The 27210-nt window shown below is 43.5% G+C and overlaps 1 protein-coding gene across 1 annotated transcript in view; it reads left to right on the top strand.

The window, feature by feature from the left end:
• Positions 1–521: 521 nt before the first annotated feature.
• RAP1B (RAP1B, member of RAS oncogene family) overlaps positions 522–27210 on the top strand; it is a 70868-nt gene continuing 44179 nt past the window's right edge. Inside the window, exon 1 of the mRNA XM_073651751.1 lies at positions 522–685. The gene's annotated coding sequence lies outside the window, so the exon portion shown is untranslated. The remainder of the gene's footprint in view (positions 686–27210) is intronic.

Here is a 27210-nt window from a genome sequence, read left to right as displayed (position 1 = left end):
AAGCTGTGACTATGTCCTGTGGCAGGGTGACCTGTTGTCGCATTGCCTCACAAGCTGTGACTATGTCCTGTGGCAGTGTGACCTGTTGTCGCATTGCCTCACAAGCTGTGACTATGTCCTGTGGCAGTGTGACCTGTTGTCGCATTGCCTCACAAGCTGTGACTATGTCCTGTGGCAGGGTGACCTGTTGTCGCATTGCCTCACAAGCTGTGACTTTCTGTACTTCTGAAGCTCCTGTTCCGCACATCATGAATTGGCGGGAGGGTAATCTACCTCACCAACTTTCTAACGTTACACCATGTAAGACGCCTCTAATGACACCACACACAATTCTGCCCTCACGTTTATTCACATATTACACTTGACTAGTGTCCCGCTACACCAGCAGGAACAAGGGCTGCAGAGTGCCCCACCCCATGCGGTGAACGGGTTAACTCTCGCGGCCGCGCCGAACTCTGCCTCCTCAGAGCCGGTAACGTGCAGCGTGGCCGCGCGCAGCCGGATTCTCTGGAGCGCGCACGGACTGAGGGAGACTGGCGCGGTGACGTCACGGGAGGGGGAGAGCTGGGAGCCTCACCCAGGCTGGGTTGGTGGCGCTGTGTGTCCCGAGCGGAGGAGGACAAGCGGGAGGCGGCGGGGATCCCAGGCAGCGCCCGGGCCCATCCAGGAGAGGGAGGACAGCGGGGTGAGTGTGTGCGGAGCCGGGGGCGCCTGTACCGTGGATAACCGGGACACCTTTTTGGGCTCCAGGATGGGGCAGTGAAGTGAGGGCCGGGCCCAGGTACTGTAGTGCAGCGGCCGGCTGCGGTATACTGCTGTGGTGTCTGAATTGGGGACTTAAAGGGCAACTCTGAGCAGGGGGTGGGCAGCGCAGCAGACAATGGCTTGGTGAGAGTAGACGTGCCAGCAGATGTGGCTGTGCAGGGGCTGGCCACTCCTGGAATTGCCATTTTCTGCATACTTGTAATGTTTGTCATGGCACTCCTTTCTGTGTGCATACATGGTACCAGCCGGGTTCCCTGGGTATGTGCAGGGCACCCTGGTTACTCAGGATGGCACCAGTGGGCATTCTCCTGGGATCTTTCCTCTGAAAGTTCCTGTGCTGTACAATGTCTTCACCCCAGGCATTGCTTGGCCTGTGCACTGCCTGCTTGGCACTACTATTAGGCTAGTATTAACCCCTGAAGTGCCAAGGATGTCGGGCATCACATGCCACAAATGACTGCAGAGCAGCTGAGGTCAGGTAGTGGAGACTAATCAGACCATGGCACAATGTGGCGGGCAGCACTACAATAGGCACAGCTCCGCTACTTAATGCAGTATGGTTTCTCTTGTATGGACCTAAGAAATAGTGAGAGAATTGAGCCCCACCTAAACCATGAACGGAAAGAGGTTACTGAGCAGAGGATCCCCTCCCCTTTGTGGCCTGCAAAAGGGAAGGAAGATCAGTTGCCTTTGGAAAGAATTTTGGTTCCTGCTGATGTCTAGTGACAGCGTAAATAGTTAATAAATGTCACCTGCTTTTCTGTACAGTGTATAGCTGGGATCAGGGTGTCATTCATCAGGCAGATTGCGTAAATCTAACTCCGTACGGTCCATGTCTTGCTTTTGTTACTGTCTTAAGCCTTAGCGAAGAAATAGTGACATTGGCAGGCGATGGCTCAATAGGGCTGGCTTGCACAAAACAAGGGAGGGAAGCTGATTAATGCCAGATTGTATTAGAGCAGATGATATGTCTCACTTGCCATGTCTCATTGATGTTTCTCCACTGATGGAACTTGTGTAATTCCTTACGTGAATTTCAGTGTCGAAATTTCAGTTCTGTTTTGTAAATGGCTTAGTCTTTGTTTTATTTGTTGCATTTCACATTCACAAACATGGCTATAGCTTTGTTTTATTTCTCATTCGTGGTGTATCTAGTTGTGTCAAAATCATCTGTACTTGTAAATATACCAGTTGATATTGACATCTCACTATTAGATATGGCTGTGGGACATTCACAACCCATAGGAGTCATTAAATTAACATAAGGCGTAGTAAGCATAACTAGGAACTTAGTCACAGCTAAGCATATGCCCTCTAGGACTGTGAACATTGAATCTGTGTCAGAATTGTATCTTCTGGTTAGCCAGCGTTGGGAATGGTTTTTCAAAAAACGCTAATTATAAAAAAATAAATAAAAAATCAAGTGTTACTCGCCTTAACCGTTCTTGTGACACTTAGCTTGGCCCCACTGGTCTCTGCTTACTGGTACTGTCTCAACACACCGGAAATGCCTGTTTAGCCGACCCGCAGCAGAGGTGGGTCATTGTTGCGGCTAGTGGTTAGCTGTGCTGGCATTTCCTCTCTGTTGGGATTAGACCAGCAGGGACCCAGTAGGTGTCGGAGTGGGAGCATCAGGAGATCATGAGTATCACTTCCCCCTTTTTTTTTTTTTTTTTACTTCTTTATTTCTTTTTAAACCACTTTGCAATAAAATTTCTCCACTCGACTACCCCTTAACAGTATGTGCACACGGTCAGGAGCCGCTGCGGGTTTGATGCGTGTTATGCAGCGTCAAACCCGCAGTGGCCAGATGTTACAGTATAGTGGATGGGATTTGTAGAAATCCCATGTCCACTTTACATCTCCATACACCTGCGGATCACCCATGGACACAGACATGCGGTATGTCTTTCAAAACCTCAGCATGTCAATTTCTCTTGCGGACTCAGTCACTAGTCTCTGCAAGAGAAATCTGATCAGTGCAATGTATTGAATGCTGTGAATCGGCATGGTTCAATGAACACATGCGGATTCACCTGCGATCATACAATGCAGCGCTTAGGACGCTGCCCGTCTGGATCGTGTGCACATACCCTAAAATGTAAGGCTACGTTCCTACAATTAGTATTTGGTGACTTTTTTGACGTTGCAGAATTTCCACAGCTATTATGTAAATTAGGTTGCTTGCTTTTTTTCATTGTGTTTCTATGTGCATTTAACATGTGTTTTGAGGGTATGTGTCCACGATTGTGGGTTTGATGCTGTGTGTTTATGCAGCGTCAAACCCGCAGCTTCCAGATTTTACACAATAGTGGATGGGATCTCTAGAAATCCCATGTCCACTATGCGTGCATCTGAGGCTGCGGATCACCCGTGGACACTGACATGCGGCGCGTCTTTCAGGACCGCAGCATGTCAAATTCTCTTGCGGAGTCACTAGTCTCTGCAACAGATATTTGACCACTAGAAAGTATTGCATGCGATAAACCCGCATGGTTCAGGGAACACATGCGGATTTACTTGTGTTCAATGGAATGCAGCAAAAATATGCTGCGTCCGGATCGTGGGCACATACCCTTATTGCATTTTTGACGCTGCATTTTTTTGTCTCTGGTGTGTCATGCTTTAAATAAAGCTGCTTTGTTTTTGAAATTTCCTGGTATTTGACATTCTCAGGGGTGGATCACATGCATTTTTAGTGTGTTTCTGTGGTGGAAATGCATCAAAAACGCATGTGCTTTTTTTTGCTGATAAATTTTCCGCATGTAATGCAAGTCTATGGGGAAATTCCCCACAGAAAATTCAGCATACCCGCAAGAGAAATTGGCATGCTGTGGATTGGAAAAACGCTCCGCAGGTGAGTTTATGCAGCATAAATTGTAAGCACAGTGGGCATGAGATTTCTATAAAACCTATCCACTTTGCTGGTACTGTAAAATGCTGCGTTTTTGCTGCAGCGAAAATATGCAGCGATAAAAGCTCATCGTGGGAACATAGCCTTATAGTCCTGGCTTATCTGTTCCTTTTAGCAGAATGTTTAATACTGCAGGTACCAAAGCTTTTTCATGGAAAAATTGTTATAAAATATGTTTCCCCGGTATAACTGCAACGCCAATAACCACCTAGCATAACCATAGTAAAAAAAGAACTGGACGTTACTATATTGTTTAAACCTAGCCTAAGTTGTCCAAGTCAGGATAATTTTATTTTTTATAATAATACCGTGTTCAAATGTAGCGGTCATGCTGTGGCTTTAAACTTTAACATCCCTGTGCCACTTCTGGTGTTTCCACTGTTTCCCTGCACAATCACTTAGTATTGCAAGAAAACAGCTGTTTCACCTGCTAAGCGCAGTAGCCATTGCAATTGGTCGCACTGTTTTGCAGATGAAACAGCTGTAAGATCAAGTAATTGTGCAGTGGAAATAATGGCAGTGCAGGGCTGCTGCTCTTTAAAGACGCCTCCTGACCCCAACATGTGTGAATCCAGCCTTAGGTTGTGTTCTCACACAGCATAAATGCTGCATTTTTTTCCTGCTGCTTATCTGCATATGTGCTGCAAGTGTCCGTACCATTATACTCAATAACAATCTTCTCGGATTATTGCTTGTTTTGTTTATGCTTCTTCCCCCTTATTTGATGCATTTTTGGTGCAGATTTGAAGCAGCTTATTTTAATGCGTTATTTTTTTTAAATACAGAAATCCTTTAGTAGTAGATAGTTTGGCTAGTAGAAGTGGCCATCTCTATGACATTAATGAGTGTGACAGAAGCTGACTTATGACAGATAATTTTTATTTGCTATGTTGCATTTTTTGGTCGTTGCTGGGTGCTGTAGTTAAAAATGGCAGCCTTCACAGACCAAACATGAATAACAAGAATACGACCATCTTAATTCCCGTTGTCTTGTTCAAAATTTAGTATTAAATCAGTATTTTCATCCTTTTTGAGCCAAAACCAGGGATAAAACATGAACACAGGAAACACATTCTTTTTTTAATTCACTTCTGAATTGAGTTTTAAACTTTAATCAGTATTTTTCTTAGTTTTGTAAGTGTGAATGAGACCTAATTGTATTTTTTGTGTCTGTTTTAAGTACATCCTATGTTTTTGTTTTGTTTTTTTTTCCACCTCGAGAGTTTTTTTTTTCCCTCCAGAAATATTCAATGCAATTGACTGATTCAGTTTATGATGAAATGTGGAGAGGTCTCACTGCAGTCTGATGTGCGTGGCCATCTAAATTTCCTGGTAGTGTGCAGAAAAGATCTTTTATTATGAAATTGGGCACTTTTTCTGGTTTAATTATAAGGGCACTGCTATAGAAATAACTGTGCTCTTGGCACTCACTGCTGTGTAGATGACACAATTGTATTGGTATTTCCTTGTGTGTTGTCAAAGTTCCAGAGAATCCAATGCACAGCATACAAGGTGTGTAATTCTCCACCGTTGTAGGGATCAAGGTCTTTTTCATCCTTACCGAAACATTGCTGTGATTTTATACTTCTGTTCTATTAAGACCCTGTTCACATCACCTTGTTTTTCACTCTGTTTACCACATGTCTCATCCATGGATTTCCATGTTTAAAAAACATGTACTGTGTGGTATACAAATGTATCAGGACTCCTTAAGATGGAATAGTCAAGTCCAGAACACTATTCTGTTTCCCTTTTGGACACACTTTAGGCCTCCACTTGGCTAATGTAATGCTGTGGATATGTTTGCATATGCACTAAACGAACGTCACAAACCTAATGTGAACACGGCTAAGATGGATTAAAGAGGTTGTGTGACTCTCCACTTTGGGAATCGGGGTAGAGAGATCAAGAGAGATTGCAATAGGATATACATTCCTAAACATTGAAATTGCAATGCCAAGCAGGAAAAGATGTGAAATTCTGAAAATCACAGGGTGGATAGGCATGTTAATCATATGCAAATTATGAAAAAATGGAAAAAAAATAATTCAAAACGTCTTTATTCCGTATTATGAGCGTACACAGTCAGACCCAGCCATTACACAGTACACAGCAGGGGCACCTTTATAAGATTATCTCAGCACAGGAACATTTTATTTAAACACATCCAATTGTGGAAATTATTATTATTCCAAGATCTATTAATTAAAGTTAACTTTTGTTCATGGGAAAACCCCTTTTACATTTCATATCCACAACATGTCAATTTCTCTTGCGGGTACGTTGAGTTTTCTGTGCAGAATTTTCCCAAAGACTTGCATCAGATGCAGAAATTCCTCAGGTTAAAAAATGCCCATACGTTTTTAGTGCGTTTCAACAGCGGAAACGCATAAAAAAAACGCATGTGAGCAGCATCTAAGTATGTCAATAAAGTTTTGTCAAAGCAAATAACCAGGAAGTATCAAAAACAAAGCAACTTTATTTAAAGCGTAACATATCAAACAGACAAACGCGATTAGAGCGCATGTTGAAAAAACGCAAGTAACCTCAATTAAATAGGTGTAGAAATTCTACATCCTCAAAAGTGCACGAAAAGCTCATTGTGGGAACGTAGCGCAAGGAAAAAAAAAATAGCAATAAATGAAAATTCAGATACAAAAACTGATGAAATACTGATTCATGCTTTTTCATTATACGTCCGTATAACGGACTTATCAATGTATAACAGGACTTAGGGTGATCTCACATTGTGCTTTTCTCCACGTTCGTGGGTCCCGTCGGGGCTTGCATCCGAAACCCCCCCCCCCCCAAAACGGGATTCGGACGTATACACCGACAGCGCCATAGACTATAATGGTGCGAACATGCGCTATGTCATTTTCGGGTGTATACGCTTACTGGAGGTGGACACTCCAGACTGCGTCTGATTGTCCGCCTCCAATAGGTGTATAAACCAAAAAATGATGCACGACAGAGCGCACTTTCTGTGACCCCATCGGCGCATATGCTTGAATCCCATCTTGCATGGGATGGCAGTGTGAACCTTAGTGGTGACCAAAGCCATGATTGTAGTGCTGTCACTTGATGTCAGATAAGGCACTATATACTTGGTGGCAGATTTGTCAGCATTAATGAAATTAAAACTTAGAGGTTGCCCTCTACACTTTTTTATTGTTGACCTATCCTTAGGATATAATAATAATTTGTATTTTTATAGCGCCAACATATTTCACGAAACTTTACAATTTTAGATCGGACTTATACCGACAATAAAGACATTACAAAATAAACATAACTCAGATACCAAAAGGGGTGAGAGCACTGCTCGCAAGCTTACAATGTATGAGAGGTAAACAATGTCTGATTTGGTCGGGGTCCAATACCTAACATCCCCCTCACCACTCGATCAGCTATTATCTGTGTCCGGTGCCCGAAACACACACTTGCAGAGCTGGCCGTCTTCTTGTAGTGGCCACGGCAGGGTACTACACATCCGCCTATTGATTTAAATAGGAGGCGGATGTGCAGTACCAAGCCTCAGCCTATCAGATGACGGCCAGCTCCGCAAGTGAGCATTACCGGCTGCCGACACCGATAACAGCTGATCGAGGGTTGCTGGGTGTTGGACCTCTTTAAAGGAGATGTAGAATTCCATGTGACTGGTGAACACTTTGTTTTTGCCTATGATTTTTCTTTATTGAGCAGTTCCATATTATAATCAACGTGAATAGAATTGTTCTTGTCTCTAGAAATTACCTGACGGCCAGAGCAATTTTAGACATGGCACGTTTGCACTAATTTTCTGTGTAGTCTGCCACCGGTCTATACGCTTTCTGAAGACAGAGAAATAGGATATTTGTGGAACTCTGCTGGCAGTGCTGGAATACCTCTCTATTAATTTCTGGAGCAATTTTGTATGATCTTTTGAAGGTGTTGCTGTCACTACTCCTGACATGTTAGTAAATACTTGCATTCCCTATAATACACCCTTTCTGGAACGTCTTATCCCAGAACTGTTATCACTGCTCCCGTGGGATATCTCCTGTAAATGTATGAATAAATGACTACTAGGTATTACCATTCCATTTGTTAATGGAGCATGTGTTGACACTGTCCGCACTGACTGGACAGATTGTGGGGACTAGCCCTATTGATAAGAGGAATGGTAACAGCTAATTGTCAGTTTATCCCATTCATTTTCAGGAGGAATAACAGCTTTATAATATGTTCTTTTGAAAGGTATTTTAAATAGCTGGATTGGAAAAGTATCTGTATAAGGCTGTGTTCAAAGAAACGTATTTTCGGTCTGTGTGTTGTCTTTCTGCTCAACGGACCACACACTGATCCAATAATAATAGCAATTTCTAGCATGTAGATGCAGGCAGCTTACACTCCCCCCTCATCGCCACTGACCCACTCTGTCTGCAGTTTGTGGACGTGACTGGTCTGTTCCCCCCCCCCATTTTCATTCATCATTTTAACCTGGGCGTAAAGATGCGTTTACACTACACAATCGTGGTGGTCTTTAAAGCCAGTCAGGCCGATTCTACTTCCAGTGCACAGAACTATCAGTAGTAGACTACTGTATGTACATAGGCTGTCCATAGTCCTATGCAGGACCTGCACTGCTGAGAACAATGTGCTGCCAAAAAATGTTTTTTTTTAAATAATTTCACCCTATGGGCGGCAACCATTTTGCTTATTCTCTGGGTGATTGCAGCCTGTGTAGACAGGCCAGTTATCAGGAAAGCTTTTCTAGGAACTCTCGGACACAATTATTGGCAAGTGTAAATGTACTGTTAAGTTACTTGCGTATGATGCAGCGATCCTTGTTATGCAAGCCACTTTTCTGTCACATGCTTCTGTTGTGGACATTCCAGCTGCAAAATAATTCAGTATAAAGCTGACATTATATGTCATGATTGGAATATTGTTTGTCCATCCCTTTTTAATTTATTTTTGTTTTACCAAGAGCCCGAATGTGCTTGAATAATAATAAAAAGCATACACTCACCTTCTGCTCCTTGGTACCACTGTTTGGCTCCCCCTCTAACGACGATGTCAACCTATAACCGCTGCAGATTATGCTACGACCACTCCAGAAGGGGAAACTGGGGATTGACCTGAGCAGCAGGATGGACATTTGCATTGACTATTTTGATTTATGTAAATATACAGGTGCATCTCTCCAATATTATATAGTCATTCCAAACAGAGTGATCTATTTCAAGTGTTTATTTCTGTTAATGTTGATGATTATGGCTTACAGCCAATGAAAACACAAGTCATTATCTCAATAAATTAGAATAATTAACAAAAAACACCTGCAAAGGCTTCCTACGCGTTTAAAAAGGTCCCTTAGGCTGTTTCAGTAGGCTCCACAATCATGGGGAAGACTGCTGACTTGACAGATGTCCAGAAGGCAGTCATTGACACACTCCACAAGGAGGGTAAGCCACAAAAGGTCATTGCTAAAGAAGCTGGCTGTTCACAGAATGCTGTATCTAAGTATATTAATGGAAAGTTGAGTGGAAGGAAAAAGTGTGGTAGAAAAAGGTGCACAAGCAACCGGAATAACCACAGTCTTGAAAAGATTGTTAAGAAAAGGCCATTCATAATTTTGGGGGAGATTCACAAGGAGTGGACTGCTGCTGGAGTCATTGCTTCAAGAGCCACCATACACAGACGTATCTAAGACATTGGCTACAAGTGTTTCATTCCTTGTGTCAAGCCACTTATGACCAATAGACAACGCCAGAAGCGTCTTACCTGGGCCAAGGAGAAAAAGACCTGGACTGTTGCTCAGTAGTCCTAGGTGTTTGCAGATGAAAGTAAATTTTCCATTTCATTTGGAAATCAAGGTCGCAGAGTCTGGAGGAAGAGTGGAGAGGCCACAATCCAAGTTGCTTGAGGTCTAGTGTGAAGTTTCCACAATCAGCGATGGTTTGGGGAGCCATGTCATCTGCTGGTGTAGGTCCACTGTGTTTTATCAAGACCAAAGTCAGTGCAGCCGTCTACCAGGAAATTTTAGAGCACTTCATGCTTCCCTCTGCCGACAAGCTTTTTGGAGATGGAAACTTCATTCTCCAGCAGGACTTGGCACCTGTCCACACTGCCAAAAGTACCAATACCTGGTTTTAAAACAACAGTATCACTGTGCTTGATTGGCCAGCAAACTCACCTGACCTTAATCCCATAGAGAATCTATGGAATATTGACAAGAGGAAGATGAGAGACACCAGACCCAACAATGCAGACAAGCTGAAGGCTGCTATCAAAGCAACCTGGGCTTCCATAACACCTCAGCAGTGCCACAGGCTGATCGCCTCCATGCCACGCCGCATTGATGCAGTAATTGATGCAAAAGGAGCTGCGACTAAGTATTGAGTGCATTTACTGAACATACATTTCAGTAGGCCAATATTTCGGATTTTAAAAACATTTTTCAAGCTGCTGTTATAAAGTATTCTAATTTACTGAGATAATGACTTTTGTGTTTTCATTGGCTATAAACTATAATCATCAACATTAACAGAAATAAACACTTCAAATAGATCACTCTGTTTGTAATGACTATATAATGTGAGTTTCACTTTTTATATTGAAGAACTGAAATTAACTTTTTGATATTCTACTTTTGTGAGAAGCACCTGTACTTAGTTCACACTGGGGTGGTCTACTCTGGATGCAGTGATACTACCATGTGTGAACAGTGCTCTTCTTTTGTCACTAAACTTTCACATTCTTTAGTGTTTTGGTTAAACTACACTTAACACAGTTCAGTAGCATGTACTGTTTTTCTCGATGTTTTTCATGTTATCGAGCCCAAGCTCACTAAGCCAAGGAGTGGTGGAAAATAGTAGTTCATGAGCTGCAATTGGAAAAATATTAATGTTTTTTTTTTCCTCTGTATTTAATGCCTTTTGGTAAGCTAAATACATGTTAGTAGTTATTAGCTATTGATGACTTTCCATTTTTATTTTTTAGCTGCTTGGTAACATGGTGCCATATTTTTGCACTGCCCCAAGCAAGCTCTATTTTTCCTGCCAACGCGCTGGGTTTAGCTGTCTTTTTCCAATACGTTTGCTGCACTGATTGTGCAGCATGAGAAGGTAGATTAAACTCCCCCATACACATAAAAAATTGTCTTAACCTGCTGATTTTGGGGGAGTCCTTTGACCATCCAATGTATATGGGGCCTCCCAACTCTCATCAATGGATGGTGTCTGGGGAAATGAGCATTAAATGGTTTAAATAGTCAGATAAACTGCTACGAGATGATTCTGTCCATGGCTTACTCCGCTCTCCCCATTGGGAGCCGCAGAGCATTTTTGTGTATGGGAGAGTCGAGAGAGGGAGCAATTTGCCAAACCATTGTTTTCACACAGTTATCTTATGTGTATGGCCATTTTACGGTATTACCACTCTTGTGTATACGCAGCAATTGTTTCCGTCTGGAAAATCTGCTTCCTATTACAGTAGTAGCATTGTGGATGAGATTTCACAATTTGACTGGCACTGAAGAACTATGCAGAATGTCATTTAATGCTGTAGATTTCACCCACTGCACGGGATTTGACTGGTTTGACCTGTTTGCTTAGGATGAATTAACACATTGTGGTTTTTCAATGCAAATATTGCAAATAATGTGCGACCATTTACAATGTAATGGACATGCGCATACTGAAGTAGGATGTCAAGTCTGTCACAGATTTTCATATATAAAGAAGTAAAAAACCCTCCACAAAATCCATATAGAACATGTAGATTTTATTGTTGATTTCCAAGCTATTAAAGTTCATCAGTCAGAACCGATCACTTAGTTATATGAAAAAGTTTGGGCACCCCTATTAATCTTAAGCTTAATGTTTTATAAAAATTGGTGTTTTTGCAACAGCTATTTCAGTTTGATATATGTAATGACTGTTGGACACAGTAATGTTTCTGCCTTGAAATGAGGTTTATTGTACTAACAGAAAATGTGCAATCTGCATTCAAACAAAATTTGACAGGTGCATAAGTATGGGCACCCTTATCATTTTCTTGTTTTAAATACGCCTACCTACTTTTAGTAGTAATTATTCGGATTGTTCAATATATTCTTTACTTTAGTGGCCACGTCGCCTAAAAAGATTATGTAAAGTCTTGCTATTAAACTGGACCATAACTATTTTGCGCAACTAATAAGTGCTGTAATATTTTTAATTGCTTATGTGTGGGTTAACTGGAGTTCTGCATAGCAAGAAATCTGCCACCATGGAGAACTGTTGTAATAAATATCATTTCAATGTGGCGATTCTCGCACAATTTCTTATATGCCAGAATTTTAATTAGCAGTCATCTAGAAAAAATTAGAAACAAGTGTTATGCTAAGTTTGTCATGGGTTGTCCACTACCTGGACACCTCCTTATTAAATATTATATTCTCCCTTGTAAAATAAAAATGCCCTATGTGTCCTCCCATTACTGGCACTGTTGCAGCTATGTGGACACAGTCTTCCAATTCTCATGTGACATTGTCACGTGCAGGGCTGTGGAGTCAGTATAAAATGTACCGACTCTGACTCCTATAATATATAATAAATTAGGTACAGTAGTTCAATGCAGTTTGTGGGGAATATTTTTTCATAAGAATTTTGGAAAGTTATGAAATGTCCTATTCCTGATCTGAGGGTCTAGACTTTTAGCTGAGATGAATCTGTGCTACAGTAAACTTATCACTTAAACATGAGCCATGTATGAGGGAGTCGTGGAGATTGAGGAGTCGTGGGTTTGGCTTACCGACTCCACAGCCCTGGTCATGTGAGCACTGCAGCCAATCAGCAGTTACTAATGGGGTGCAATGCTTACACTTCCCCCTGGATGTCCAAAGTTCATCCCAAAGAATTTAGAGCGCAACAGCTCAATAGCGGCCACTGATTGTTATGCCACAAGAGCTCTGTAGCCAATGTCACACGAGTCTCAGGACACCCAGTGCCTATAAGGGAGGTAAATATCTGTTATTTTTATTTTACAAGGCGTAATATATTATTTAAGAAAGGGTTGACCAGGTAGCGCACAACCCCTTTAAAGACTTGCTTAAAAGGATAGGGTCACATAACCATATAAAAAATCTTTAAGTTTCATCCAGAAAAGTGAGATTTTTTTTTTGTTATCTGCATTCAATCTACTTTTTTTTTTTTTTTTTACAGCAGCATCTATTAATATTTTACAAGACCATTTTCAGTTTCCTATGTTACAGAATTGCAACGCATCTGTAAAAATCGCATGCTATACCGTGACATCCGTTTTTTTTGCATACCCATAAACTTGAATGGGGGAGTTTCCACCAAATGACGGGGGAAACTCGTGCATGCTGTGACTTTTTTCACACCAATTCGGTCAGCAAGAAAAAAATCTGTCATCTGCACTGCCCCACTGAATAACATTGGTCTGAGCACTTTCTGTATTTTTAGACAGCACTCGGACTGAGGGCATGAGCCCATATGGGCAATCTATCTGCCCATGTAAAAGGACCTTTAGGCTGAGTTCACACGATGCGTTTTTCATGCGTTTCCGCGGCGTTTTTGCAGTTGCGTAAACGCCGCGGAAACGCATGAAAAACGCATGGTAGAAGGGCAGCAATGTTCCCCAATGGAAATCCGCATGTGCTGTGCCCATGATGTCCGCAGCATGTCAATTAATTTTGCGGAAACGCTGCTCTTTTGCCGCCATTGACTTGCACTAGACCGCATGGAATCCGCATCACTGTATATGTTGATGCGCTTTTCATGCGGTCTAATGTGCGGATGGTACCTGGGTGTGGATGAGAGGACTCTCATCCAGACCCAGGTACCATTAAAAAAAAAAGAATAAAATAAAAAATATATATATTCTCACCTTCTGACGGCCCGCGCTGCGTCCTGCCGGCTTCCCGCGCACTTCGCGGTTGAATGAAGGACCTTCGCTGACGTCAGAGTCATGTGACGGGTCACGTGACGCTGACGTCGGAAGGTCCTACAGTCTTCACTGCCGGCAGCCGGGACCGATGAAGCAGGACACCGGGGGCCATCAGAGGGTAAAGTATAGATTTATTTTTTATTTTTTGACATCACACACTATATAAATCCATGCCGGTTGCATGGATTTATATAGTGTGAAGTTGACAAGCACTTTCCAAGTGATGCTAAAATCGCTTGGGAAGCGCTTGTCAACCCGCATGCGGAAATGAAAGTGAAGACCGCTTCATTTCCGCATGTCCCTGGCAGGAAACCGCATGTACAATCCGCATGCGTTTTTTCCTGCCAGAGAGATGCAGAAACGCTCAGGAAAAAATCCTGAGCATTTCTGCATCGTGTGCACATACCCTTAGGCTCCATAATAACCATTGATTTGTAGTTTGGGAAACCTAAAAGAGGTTTTCTTCCTTCAGCACTGTACACCACATCAGTGTACCAGTGTTAAATATAACAGAAACAGGTGGTATTTGCCCTCCCCTGGGTTTAATGGTGCGTCTCCACCCTAACTCTGGTGATTTGTTTGCCGGCTGCACTGGTGACATCGCATAAGCAGCGCTGCAGTCAATTCTTGGGCACTATAGCTCATCTCATCTACAGAACCCAGTGATTGACTGCAGCACTTTTGATGTGATGTTGCCAGAGCAGTGACTGAGACATACTGCTGGATCAGCAAGATGAGTAACAAACTTTTCTATTATTACTCCATTAATCTGGTAATTCTGCACTACTATCCAAGGTAGGTGTATGTAGAAAGGGCAGCTGTCCATGCCACATAGCATGCTATGCTATTCTACCATGTGAGCAAAGAACTGAAATGTAAAACCCCCTCAAAAGACAAGACTGACACTCCTTCAGTCTGGAAAAAGAAAGGTTCAATCTCCAGAGGAGACGGGCCTTCTTATTAATCTGTGGATTAGTGTACCTCAAGAACTGGTAACAGCAAAAGCCATTGATGGTTTCAAAAAAGACTTAGGCTAAGGCTGCGAGCCCACGTTGCGGATTACAAGCGTTTTTGATGCGGATTTTCTGCAGCGTAAACGCTTGTAAAACGCTTGTTAATCCGCACCCCGTGGTCCCCAATGAGAATCCGCAAGTTCTATGCCCATGCTGCGAATTTTTCCGCAGCGTTTATGCTGCGTTCAAAAATCCGCAGCATGTTCATTAATTTTGCGTTTCCGCATGCAGAATTGCCTTAATCAATGCATGAAAAAACGCAAGGCAATTCCGCATGTCGCAAAGGCGTGAAAAACGCGCGATAAACGCGTGCGGAATTCCGCATGCGTTTTTCCGGGAGAGGACATGCGGAAATGAAGCAGAAATTTTCTGCTTCATTTCCGCAACATGGGCACATAGCCTTAGTGCCCACGATGCAGAAATGCTGCATATTTTTTCGGCATCTCCCTGGCAAGAAAAACACATGCGGATTTTACATGCGTTTTTCCTGCCAGGTAGAAGCGTTTGTCAAGCGTTTTTGCATGCATTTCCGTATGCGGGTTATCAAGCGCTTTCCAAACGATTTTAGCATCACTTGGAAAAGTGCTTGACAACTTGATCACACTATATAAATCCATGCAACCGGAATGGATTTATATAATGTGACCAAGTTAATAGTTGAAAAAAAGAATAAGAATGGTAAAAAATAAAATATAAAGATTATACTTACCTTCCGATGGCCCCCGGTCTTTTTCTGCTGCGTCCGGTCTCTTGTACGGCTCGTGGTGGTGTGAAAGGGCCTTTCATGATGTCATTTAGTCATGTGACAGGTCACGCGACCGCCGATGTCACATGACTAAGTGACGTCATGGAAGGTCCTTTTAGACCATCTGGAGCCGCCCAACACACCGGACGCATCGCTGAGGAGACCGGGGGCCATCGGAAGGTAAGTATAATCTTTATTTTTTTATTTAAAATTCTTTTTTTTAACAGACCCGGGTACCATCTGCACATTGAATCGCTTAATATCCGCATGTGCACATGTAGTCATGCGGATATTAAGCGATTCAATGCAAGTCAATGGCGGCAATTACGCTGCGTGTCCACAAAATTAATGGACGTGCTGCGTATTTTTCCCGCAATGATAATCCGCAGCGGAAATTTCCGCAGCATGTGCACAGCACATGGGGCACGTGTTACCAAGTGCTTTTTTAAGCGTTTTCGCTGCTGAAATTCCGCGGCAAAAACACTTGAAAAATGCATAGTGGGTACGCAGCCTCAGATTCTTTTTTTTTTTTTTTTTTTAGAAGAAAACAACAAGCATAATTATGTAAATGTGTAAAGTTCTTTCTTGAATGTTTGGGTGAAAGAGTAGCTCTTTTTGGGGGGACCGGATCATGCAATATGCTTTTCATCCCTCACTTGAACTTGATGTACCGTATTAACCATGTAACAATAAAGTTAAAGAGGTTGTCCACTACTAGGAGAATGTTTGCCCCCTGTTAAAATAAAAACGCCTATACTCACCTTCCATGCTGGTGTCACTGTCCCTGCCTTCAGACGTATAAGTAATCGAGGAGGTGAGCGGCCAGCCGCAGCTCTAACCTTCTCTAGATTACTTAGACGTCTGAAGGTGGTGACCGTGACGCCAAGGGCTGAATGGGTGCAGGGCTCCTGTGATGTAACAACCTCACGTGAGCCCCGAGAACACAAGTGCCGACACTGCTGGAACAGCGCTGGCACAACAGGTGAGTATAGGTGTTTTTATTTTAGCGGGGGCAACATTCAGATTGAGAAGGGTTGTTCTAGTAGTGGACAACCCGTTCTTTTTCAGGATTTCAGTTAGATTTTACCATGCTGTAAAGCTGAAGTAATTTGTATAATTTTTTTTATTCTGTTCCACTGGTGCGGTCAGTCCTCTTTTCTACTTATTTAGCCTGTATGTAATGACCCGATGTCACGTGATGACTGCAGCTAATTGGGCTTCGCTGCTGTGACATTCCTACGAACATCCCATCATGCGGTGGTGACAATATCTACTGTGTATAAGTGTAATAAGACAAAGAGAACGCAGTAAGGGATCAGATGTACAACACTTCCGGCATAGTCAGGTTCACTGGCACAGAATGTGATGCCTATTATCTATGCATCACTAGTGCATGTCCTCGCTAACAATGCTGCCCGAATTCCTTAATTGAGTATTAGTGGCGAATGGATCAGCATTAAGGTAATGTATAGAAGATTCCTCCTCAAATTGAATATACTTCAATCATTCCTTTTATTTATTAACTCTAAAAGGCTTCATTTGCTTCCCAAACATGTCCCCCTTTAAGGGAGTGATGTGAGAGTTATGGATGGTGGGTGGTTAAGGTAATTTTGTCAATTTCCTGTGTCCTCAGAATTGGTGACCGAGCTGTGCAGTCTGAATAGGAAATCAATGGTCTGTGGATGTAACAATGTGGATTTCCCTAGAACTTCACCATTCTCTATAGAATATTTGCTGCTCTTCTCCTATCAGGATAATACAGTTCTTAGTTGAGAGCCGGATGCGTGCTGGGAGGTCTTATGTTAGTTTATTCTTGTGGGTTTTTTTTTATGTGACCAGTGATTGTGATAAGAACTATTAATACATTCAGTATCATCATAGACATGTATACATCACACAGGTTACAAAGCAAACAGTCTTTTAGAAAGACAATTTTTGCTCCCAATGTCTTACATCATTTCTTATTTGATGCCTCTGCAGTGATAAACCGTCCAGGGTAGCTCCAGTTACTGTGTACTGCAGATACACTATTGTTGGGAGACTCATGCAGGCATATTAATCTGCAGTACGGCGACTTTATCCTCTCTGCAGATTGCTATATTACAGGCTTATACTACAGCACGCCCCCCTCCATTTTTGTCTTCATCCCTATCATACACTATCACCACCATGACATGGGCTTCCCGTTATTGCTACATGGTTTTATTTTTTTGTGCCCATATACCCTGACTGCACTCTGTGATGGTGCTGCATGTAGCCTATTGTTGGACTCAGCTGCCCTAATAACATCCTATGCAACATCTTATACAAGTGCATCATGTCCACCACTATTCATTTTTGGTGGACTTACCCTCCTCATCATTCATCAAACCTCCGTATTTCACATTTCCTCTTGTCTAAACCTATGGATCGTCTTATTGTCACTTGCTTTACACAGCAGCCTTATAACCGATTTAGGGAACGCTCCCAAACATAAGGGTTGGAAAATTAACTGCACTTTACTATAGCAGCACTGACTTTGCAAAACCGGGCCGAGAATTTACAAAGCGAAAATTGACCGTGTTGCAGATTTGAAATCAACCTGTCAAATTATGTTGCATATTTTGATGGAAATCTGTCACCAGGTTTTTGCCACCTAATCTAAGACCATCATAATTTAGGTGCAGAGACACTGATTCTAGCGATGTGTTGCTTAGTGTAGTTTTGATAAAATAACTGTTTTCCCCTCACCCATGACAGCACACCTTGAGAGAGGGATCCGCCCCACCAAGAACAGGAATCTGTCTGAAATAAAAGGGCGGTACCTCTCCCTCGCTTCAGTTGGTTTCCTGTCCTTGATGGGAACCTGTCTGAAAGAAGATGTCCATGCTTACCTGGGCCTGTTTCGGTGTGGAAGAGCGGGCGCCAGCCTGTGAACCGGGTTCCGGGTTCCAGAAGCGCCGTCCACGGTTCCCTGGAGCCATGTCCGAGTGTGCGCAGGCGGTGAGGAGGGCTCTGGCTCCCCGCAAACCGCTGCGCTGTCCTCTCCCTGCCACAGGCTCCTGGCTGGCTGCACGCCGGGAGCGGCGTCCTCTGGGTATGACGCGCCTGGCGTCACGGCGCGGTGCACGCTGGGAGAGGTGTGCCCGATGGCGTCGGGGGGGGCACTCGGATCTATCATGGCGGCGCCCTGTAAGCGCTTGCCGGCCGGCTTTTGAAACCTTGGCCGGCGGGTGTCAGGAGGGGGGAGGATACCTGAACCGGAGGAGGTTCCGGATGTGCCGTATTTTAGGTTGGGGGTGTTGTCCTGGTCAAACGCTGCCTATACTCATGCTTGTGGTATAGCAGCTATGGCACACCAGGACAGCCAGGAGCAGCAGCAGCTGACCCCTCCATCTCAACAACGCCAGCGGAAGACGCAGTCGGACGCCTCTCACACGGACAGGCGCTCCAGTACTGTAGCGGCAGCAGGAGAAGTAAGGTGTCGGACGCTTCAGGGCCATCCAGAAGGGATTCATCTTATGTCCCGCCACAGCCTCCAAATACGGTACCCTTTTGTGACTTCAGAAATGAGTGATCTTCGTGAATGTCACTTAATAGTAATGGAAAGTTATTATGCGCTTCATTCCTTAGGAACCTAAGAGTAGCTCCAAACAGAAGCACAGAGTTTGCGCCTTATGCCAAGTCCCCCTTTCCATAGATTGGCAGAAACAGCTTTGTGCTAGCTGTATTAACCAAACCATAGCGGAGAGCTCCCCGGATTTTGCTTCTAATTTGAGGTCCGTAATCTGTACAGAGGTTCAAGATTCCCTAAAAGGCTTTCTTAAGGGAAAAAAAAAATCCCATAAGGATCTCTCCTCCGACTATGATTCATCCTCCCAGTCGGAGGATCCATGCCTCAGTGATTCATCATCCTCCTCTTCATCAGACAGTGGTAGGCCCTGTTTCCCTATTGAGGGTACAGACAAGTTGGTCAGAGCGGTCAGATCAACCATGGGGTTGAGGGAGGAGAAGGCAGCCATGTCCCTGCAAGACATTATGTTCGCAGGCCTGGAGGAAAAAAAAAGACGCTCCTTTCCAGTGAATCCTAAAATTCAGACCCTTATAGACCGGGAATGGATGAAGCCTGAGAAATCAGGAGTGTTTCCCTCATCCTCTAAAACAGTGTTTCCCAAACTCCAGTCCTCACGGCCCCCCACATGTCATGTTTTCAGGATTTCCTTAGTATTGCCCAGGTGAGAAAACCTGTGGCAGTTTCTGATACCTTAATAATAATTCTATCAGAAACTGCCACAGGTTTTCTCACCTGTGCAATACTAAGAGATCTTGAAAACACGATGCTTTGGGGTCCGTGAGGACAGGGTTTGGGAAACACTGCTCTAAAAGAAGGTACTCCTTCGAGGATAGTGTCTCTGGGTCCTGGGATAAAATTCCTAAAGTTGACGGGCCTGTCGCCCGATCATCCAAAAAAATCGTCCCTACCCCTGGAAGATTCTGGCTGTCTAAAGGATGCTCTAGATAAGAAGGCAGATTCCTTCCTGCGTCACACCTGGGAAGCGGCGACTTGTGTCACTAGGTCACTCATGGTGTAACTTCAACAATTAGAAGACCAGCTCAAGGATAAAAAGATATCCAGAGATAAAATCATCTCCAATCTACCTTTACTACAGGCAGCGTCCGCTTTCCTTGCCGACTCCTCAGCGGATTAGGTTAAACTCGCTGCCAGGTCTGCAAACTTATCTAATGCTGCCAGACGAGCCCTGTGGCTCAAGGGTTGCCCAGGAGACCTGCAGTCTAAACATAAACTGTTCCCTTCCTTGTGATGGTAAACTCTTGTTTGGCCAAAAACTGGATGAGCTTTTGGAGAAGGCTGGCAACAGGAAGAGAGGTTTCCCAAGGTTCACGGGGGACACAAAAAGGTCCTACTTTCGGAGGAAAAGATTTAACCAGGGTCGCCCTCCGGGAGAAAGGAAAAGATGGGAGCCCAGATCTAAAAAAGACTCTGGGTACATGTTTAGGGGGCCATCCTCCAGTACCAAAAAATCTCCCCAATGACGCAGGGCTAGAGGTCGGGGGAAGGCTTTCCCATTTTATCCCAGCTTGGGAAGCCATTACTTCAAATCCCTGGGTGTTGAGTATCATAAAGAATGGCCTAAAGATACACTTCAGTCAAGTCCCTCACCGAACCTTCATGATCACCCCCAGGAGAAAGTCCAGGGAGGAGCAGATAGCCCTAGAGTCGGAGGTGCTAGATTTAGTCAACAAGCGGGTCCTTCAAGAAGTTCCAGAGTCACAATGGGGAAGGGTATTTTATTCCCCCCTATTTGTGCTAAAAAAAAACAAATGGGTCCTTAAGGACCATTATCAACCTCAAAAGTCTAAATCAGCTGATAGAGAACCAGACTTTCAACATGGAATCGGTGAACTCGGCTGTAAAACCCCTACACCACAATTGTTTCATGGCAGTTATCGACCTAAAAGATGCCTATTATCACGTCCCAATCCATCCAGACTACCAGAAGTACCTAAGGGTAGCCCTATTTATCCAATGGGAATTTAGGCATTTCCAATTTACTGCCCTGCCTTTTGGTCTCTATATAGCACAGAGAGTGTTTACAAAGGTTATAGCAGAGGTGACTGCCTTTCTCCGAATCAAAAACGTGGTGATTGTTCTCTACCTAGACGACTTTCCTCTCAACTATTAGAGGTCAGGACAGCCTTACATCAGCTAGAATGGTTGATAAATATTCAAAAATCAAAACTATCCCCCTCAAGGACTCAGATCTTTCTGGGCTTGACCCTATATTCCCAACTCCAAGCCTGCTTCCTCCCGGAGGACAAGGTTTGCAAAATAATCAGCTTGGTCTCAAGGGCCATAAAGTCTCCAGTGATGTCCCTGAAAGGAGCAATGTCTCTACTGGGCTCCATGACTTCCTGTCTCCCGGCAGTCAAATGGGCCCAAGATCATATGAGGCTTCTTCAGTGGGAGGTCCTGTCAGCGCAAAAATCCTTTAACGGACATTTAGAAAAAAGACCATCTCTTTCCTTGGAGATGGTAGACTCCCTCTCATGGTGGACAAACAGGGAGAATATCTGACCTCATGCTTGCAGTGGTCCAGACCAGTCGACCATACAATTACAACAGATGCAAGTGGCTCCGTCTGGGGGGGGGGGTCATCTAGCAGATCTCTCGGTTCAGGGGCTCTGGCTACGTCACGAAATAGGGACATCATCGAACCTAAGAGCTTTTGGCAGTGGAGAAATCCCCGATAGGCTTCCTTCCCCACATACAGGGTCGCCATGTCCAGATCAGGTCCGACAATCGGACGACAGTAGCTTATATAAATCACCAGGGAGGAACAAGATCACGCTGCCTGATGGTAGTGGCAAACAGAATCCTGCAACTAGCAGAACAGCATTTCCCATCCCTCAGTGCTCTTTACATTCGGGGGGTAGAAAATTCAAAGGCAGATTTCCTCAGTCGCCACACTTTAAGACAGGGAGAGTGGGCTCTAAACCCGATAGTCTTCCAGCAGATTATCCAACTATGGGGGTCACCGGACATAGATTTGTTCGCCACCAGGGCAAACAGGAAGGTGAAGAGATTCTGTTCACTAGATCCAACAGAGAATCCCTATGCTGTAGATGCTCTCAAGATACCCTGGAAGTTCAGGGGGGCCTATGCTTTTCCACCGATAGTAATGATCCCGGCAGTTGTGAGGAAAATTCGGGAGGAGGGGGCAAGGATAATTCTGATAGAACCTGGGTCTTTTTGGCCAAAAGGGGGCTCCCTGCTTCGCCTAATGTCGGTCTCGGATCCCTGGTTTCTGCCGGATCTTCTCATCCAGGGGGCGATGTTCCATGCACAAGCCAAAGGTTTCCATCTGGCGGCTTGGAATTTGAGAGGTTGTTACTGAGCAATAGGGGGTTTTCACTGGGCCTAGATTCCACCCTATTGGGTAGTAGGAAGCCCATAACAACTAAGATTTATAGCAGAATCTGAGGAAAATTCCTGGATTTTATAGACTCCCCGTTCTCGGATAAACCTCCAATTAAAGATGTCCTAGAGTGTCCATTCTCCTAGTGGCCCTAACATCGGCCCGTAGGGCGAGTGACCTGCAGGCCCTTTCTGTTGATTCCCCCCCCTCCATACACCCAAATTCATGATGACCGGGTCGTCCTACGTACAGATCCAGCATACCTTCTGAAAGTAGTTTCCAGATTCCACTGTAATCAAGAGATTGTGCTTCCCTCATTCTGCAGTAACCCAAAAAAAACCCGGGGAGGTTAGCTTCCACAATGTAGATGTTAGAAGGGCTTTACTACAGTACATAGACATGACTAGGGAGTGGAGGAAGGACCACTCCTTATTTCTGGCCTTTCAGGGGAGTAGGAAAGGTCACGGGGTATCAAAGGGAACTATTTCTAGGTGGCTTAGGGAGGCCATTTGTCTAGCTTGCATATCTACAGGTGTTCCGGCACCGGACGGTATTAAAGCTCATTCCACCAGAGCTGTCGCGACCTCCTGGGCAGAGAGAGTAGACGTCTCAATTGACCAGATATATAAAGCTGCTACTTGGTCTGCACCATCCTCCTTCTACAAGCACTATAGGTTGGATCTATCCTCTGACCTCCCCTTTGGGAGAAGGGTACTTCAGGCGGTGGTCCCTCCCTAAGCGTGCTCATATTCTCCAAAATTCTCTCAAGGTGTGCTCTCATGGGTGAGGGGAAAACACCAAGGTTACTTACCGGTAGCCGGTTTTTCCTGAACCCATGACAGCACCCGCAGTATGTGTGTATGTATATGTATATATATATATATATATATATATATATATATATATATATGTATGTCTAACCTTTTCTGGAAGTCCTCTCAATGCTCTGTAATCCAACTGAAGCGAGGGAGAGGTACCGCCCTTTTATTTCAGACGGTTTCCTGTCCTTGGTGGGGCTGATCCCTCTCTCTAGGTGTGCTGTCATGGGTTCAGGAAAAACCGGCTGCTGGTAAGTAACCTTGGTGTTTTAACAGCAGATTATCATTAGAGGACTAGTAAATCTGCTGTCAGATAGTCCTCCATATTCATGAACTCTGTATAACCCAATCACCACCACTGATTGGCAGCTTTCACTGTACATGAGCAGAAAGCAGCCAATCAGTAGTGTGGGCGAGGGATACAGAGCTCAGCATTCAGAGATAACTGCTAGATCTGCAGCAGATAAATCTGTGATTTTATTAAAATGACAGCAAGCGGCTCTGTAAGTGATACATTGCTGGAATCAGGATCTCACCCCCACATTATGCTGCTCTCAGATCTAGTAACAGCCTGGTGACAGATTCAGGCCTCATTCAGAGGTCAGTTTTTCTCATATGAGTGTGATCTGTGTTTCTTACTGATAGCACTCCTAACTATAAAAGTCTATGGGGTTGTTCACATCTCTGATTTTTTTTATTTTTTCCCGCGGACCGAGTGGTCTGTACAAAATTATGGAGACATGTCCAATATTGATCCGTGTGTCGTATCAAAATCATCCATGAAAAAATCAGACAGCACTCGTATACCATCGTATGCCGTCCGTTTTTTTGACTGATAAGAGAAGGTGGAGACTTTCATTTGTTCATTTTTATAGATTTTTAATTCATTACTTTTGTCAGATTCAAGTTATTTCTGTGACCATTGTGCATTTTTCTTTCATTAAACAAGGGTACCTACAATTTTTTTAACCATGTGTGTAAATCACATATTTGCAGTTGCATGACCACCCACTATTGCCGGCAATACCGGAGAATCCTGACAATGTGCCGGGCGCTCACTGTAAGGATTCAGAAGTCTGCAGACTTTTATCAAAATATCCGACAACCCCTTTAAGGCACTCATGGTCCCCTAGAAGTCTTTCTCCATAATACAGTTAGCTTCCACAAGGCCTTTTCTTTAAAGGGAATCTTGTGCATGTAGCTCTTTCAAAGAAGTCCAGCAATACCTTTACATGGCCAGTCTGTTACTGAGGAATCAGTGTTTGAATTGATATGTAAATGGATATGGTGGATATGAAGCCTCTGTCACTCCAACTCTGTTCTTTCCTCTTGCTTGGCCGATGGCTCCTTTGCCTGAAGTCACACAGCATAGAGGCTGTCGGTCAAGTAGGAGGAGGCGGAAGTGCTGGGCGAAGAATAAAGCTGGAGTGACAGAGGCTTCATATCTACATTTTCATTATCATATCAATACAAAACGCTGATTTCTCAGTAATGGAGGAATGGACTGGCCATGTAAAGGTATTGCTGGACTTTTGTAAAGAGAAAAAAAAATCTCTAACCAGTAATGGGTCCCGGACTCCCTTCATTTTCCTTCATGGCATCTAGGACCGGAAGTGCTTGTAAGTACAATCCGCCAGCCCTGATTTAGTTGGCCTTTTTTATTCTTTGTGATGCAAAAGATTAGAACAATATATCTTTTTCACATGCTTTTAAGTTTGGACTTCTATTAAATAGCCAACATATAAGTTGTTATTCTCTATGTTAAGTAGAGAAATGCTCAGAATTTCTGGCAAGTGAGCATGACATTGAAGAAATGTGCACGCGCTTGGGCTGAGCGAATAGAGACCTCTACAGATGAGGAATTCAGGATTTGGCTGTACATGGCCATATATGGCAGAGTCCGTCTATTCCCGGGAATGGCTGAGCAGCCTGTGCAGTATGACAGTGGGATTTCCTCACTGCTTAGGGATTTTTCAGCAGAAGGGAAGCTTTTCTGTACATAAGCATTTCATTTATGAGCAAATGTCATGACTACCTGTTTGTATGTGATCCTGAGAATTTATGATTTTGCTCAATAAATAGAAAACCTGCTCTGGCATTTTCAGTTTTCTCTTCCACCATAGGAATAGGAAGCCGAAAATAACGACACTGCTGGACTTCAACACTGGCATAGACTATAATATAATGATCCTTCAGTTTTGTGTCATTGTTAATTTTTCTGCCTTTTTTGACTCCATATGCAAAGCACCAGAGATGTGAACCTAGCGTTAAAGGGGTTTTCCTGTTAACAAGTGATCACCTATCTAATAGATGATAACTTACTCCTGGGACCCAAACCAATCTGTAGATCAGTGAAATTGTATCCCCATTACAGGTTGGACGCCAGACTGCTGCTCCATTCCTGCATTCATTCTCTGTGGGGCCCAATAGGGAGTGAATGGAGTGGCAGGCGAGCATGCACACTGCCATTACATACTAACGGAGATGAAAGTTTCACATTCTGCCGATCGGTGAGGGTCCCAGTGGCGTGGCCTCCACCGATCACCAAATTATCGTCCTTCCGGTGGATAGTTGATATCTTGTTTTCATTGGACAGCCCCTATAACCACTTAGTGATCGAGCCAAATTTTTTAACTCTGACGTGTCACTTTGTGATAATAACTCTGGAACGCTTCCACATATGCAAGTGATTTTGAGATTTTTTCGTGTCACCTTTATATTAGTGGTAAATTTAGGTTGACATGTTTTGGTGTTTATTTACAAAAATATCAGAAATTTGACAAAAATGTTCAAAAAATTTGCAATTTTCAAGCTTTGATTATCCCTTTAATCCCGATAGTCCTACCACACAAAAACGTTAATAAATAACATTTCCCTCATGTCTGCTTTACATCAGCACCGTTTGTAAAATGTTCTTTTATTTTGTTAGCATTTTAAAAAGTTTAAAAATGTAGCAGTAATTTTTCATTTTTTCAAGGAAATTTGCAAAACCTACTTTTTTAGGGACCTATTCAGATTTGAAGTGACTTTGCGGGACTTATATATTGGAAAACCCCCATAATTGATACCATTTTAAAAACCGCACCCCTCAACATATTCAAAACTGCTGTCGGGTAGTTTATTTAACCCTTCAGGTGCTTTTGAGGGAGTAATGCAAAATGGCATGACTGGAATGAAAAAAATAATTTTTACCACCTAAATAATGCTAACTTCTGAACAGGTCATTATAGCCAGCAGACTCTAAGGCCGTTATTTGGCTATGAATTGCCATGTCAAACATCAGGACCAGACGATCAAGATCTCAGGGTGCTGATGAGGTTAAAAAAGGAGCCCCCATACTTTGTTAATCATCTAAATGCTGTAGTCTTTGACAGCAGCATCTAAGGGGTTAAACAGCCATGGTCGGTGCCAACACTGATCATGGCTGTTGCAGCAAGTTGTCAGCTATAATGTACAGCTGATAGCTGCTAGATTGTCACCCATCGGGGATGCTATTCACTTATATTTTTAGGTCAGTAAATAGACGTATTGGTGGTCATTAAGGGGTTAATTGTCATAACAAAGATCTGAATATCACATTGAAAGCAGTTTTTCTTACACAGGTATAATATGGGTGCAAGTCTCAGCTCGACCTCGGGTCTAATGACTCAAACGAACAGCCTCCTAAGGATCTGAGAAATATTAATTCTGGTTATTATACCCTCCACTGGGCCGGGACTTGCACCCGTATTACACTAATGGCCATAAGATTAGAGATACACAACCTACTTGTAGTGCTCCTGATGAATGTTAACTATTGCGTGATAGCTGCAACCCACAAGATCCAAATTAGTAGGGCTATAAAAGTCAGCGTGTCACACTAGCCTAAAGCTGCTGCCTTTAATGCCAAGCCCTTCCCGTGAGTGAGAACCGCACATAGCTGCTCCATCACAGCGGCTCCTTTGAAGTGTGCAGCAGAATGCTGTGCTATAAACTTTAGTTGTACTTTTATTAACTTGTGTATGTGAATTTTTTTTTTAAAGAATTCCTTTTTTATGCATTGTTTTTTTGAAGGGGTTGTCCACTACTGTAAAAGTAGTTCTACATTCTCATGTACATG

Source organism: Phyllobates terribilis, unplaced genomic scaffold, assembly GCF_046119375.1.
Source record: "Phyllobates terribilis strain yellow unplaced genomic scaffold, ASM4611937v1 Scaffold_11__3_contigs__length_659146591, whole genome shotgun sequence".
In the NCBI taxonomy this organism is placed as follows: Eukaryota; Metazoa; Chordata; class Amphibia; order Anura; family Dendrobatidae; genus Phyllobates; species Phyllobates terribilis.
The sequence above is the reverse complement of the archived record's forward strand: the minus strand, read 5'-3'. Positions and strand labels throughout refer to the sequence as shown.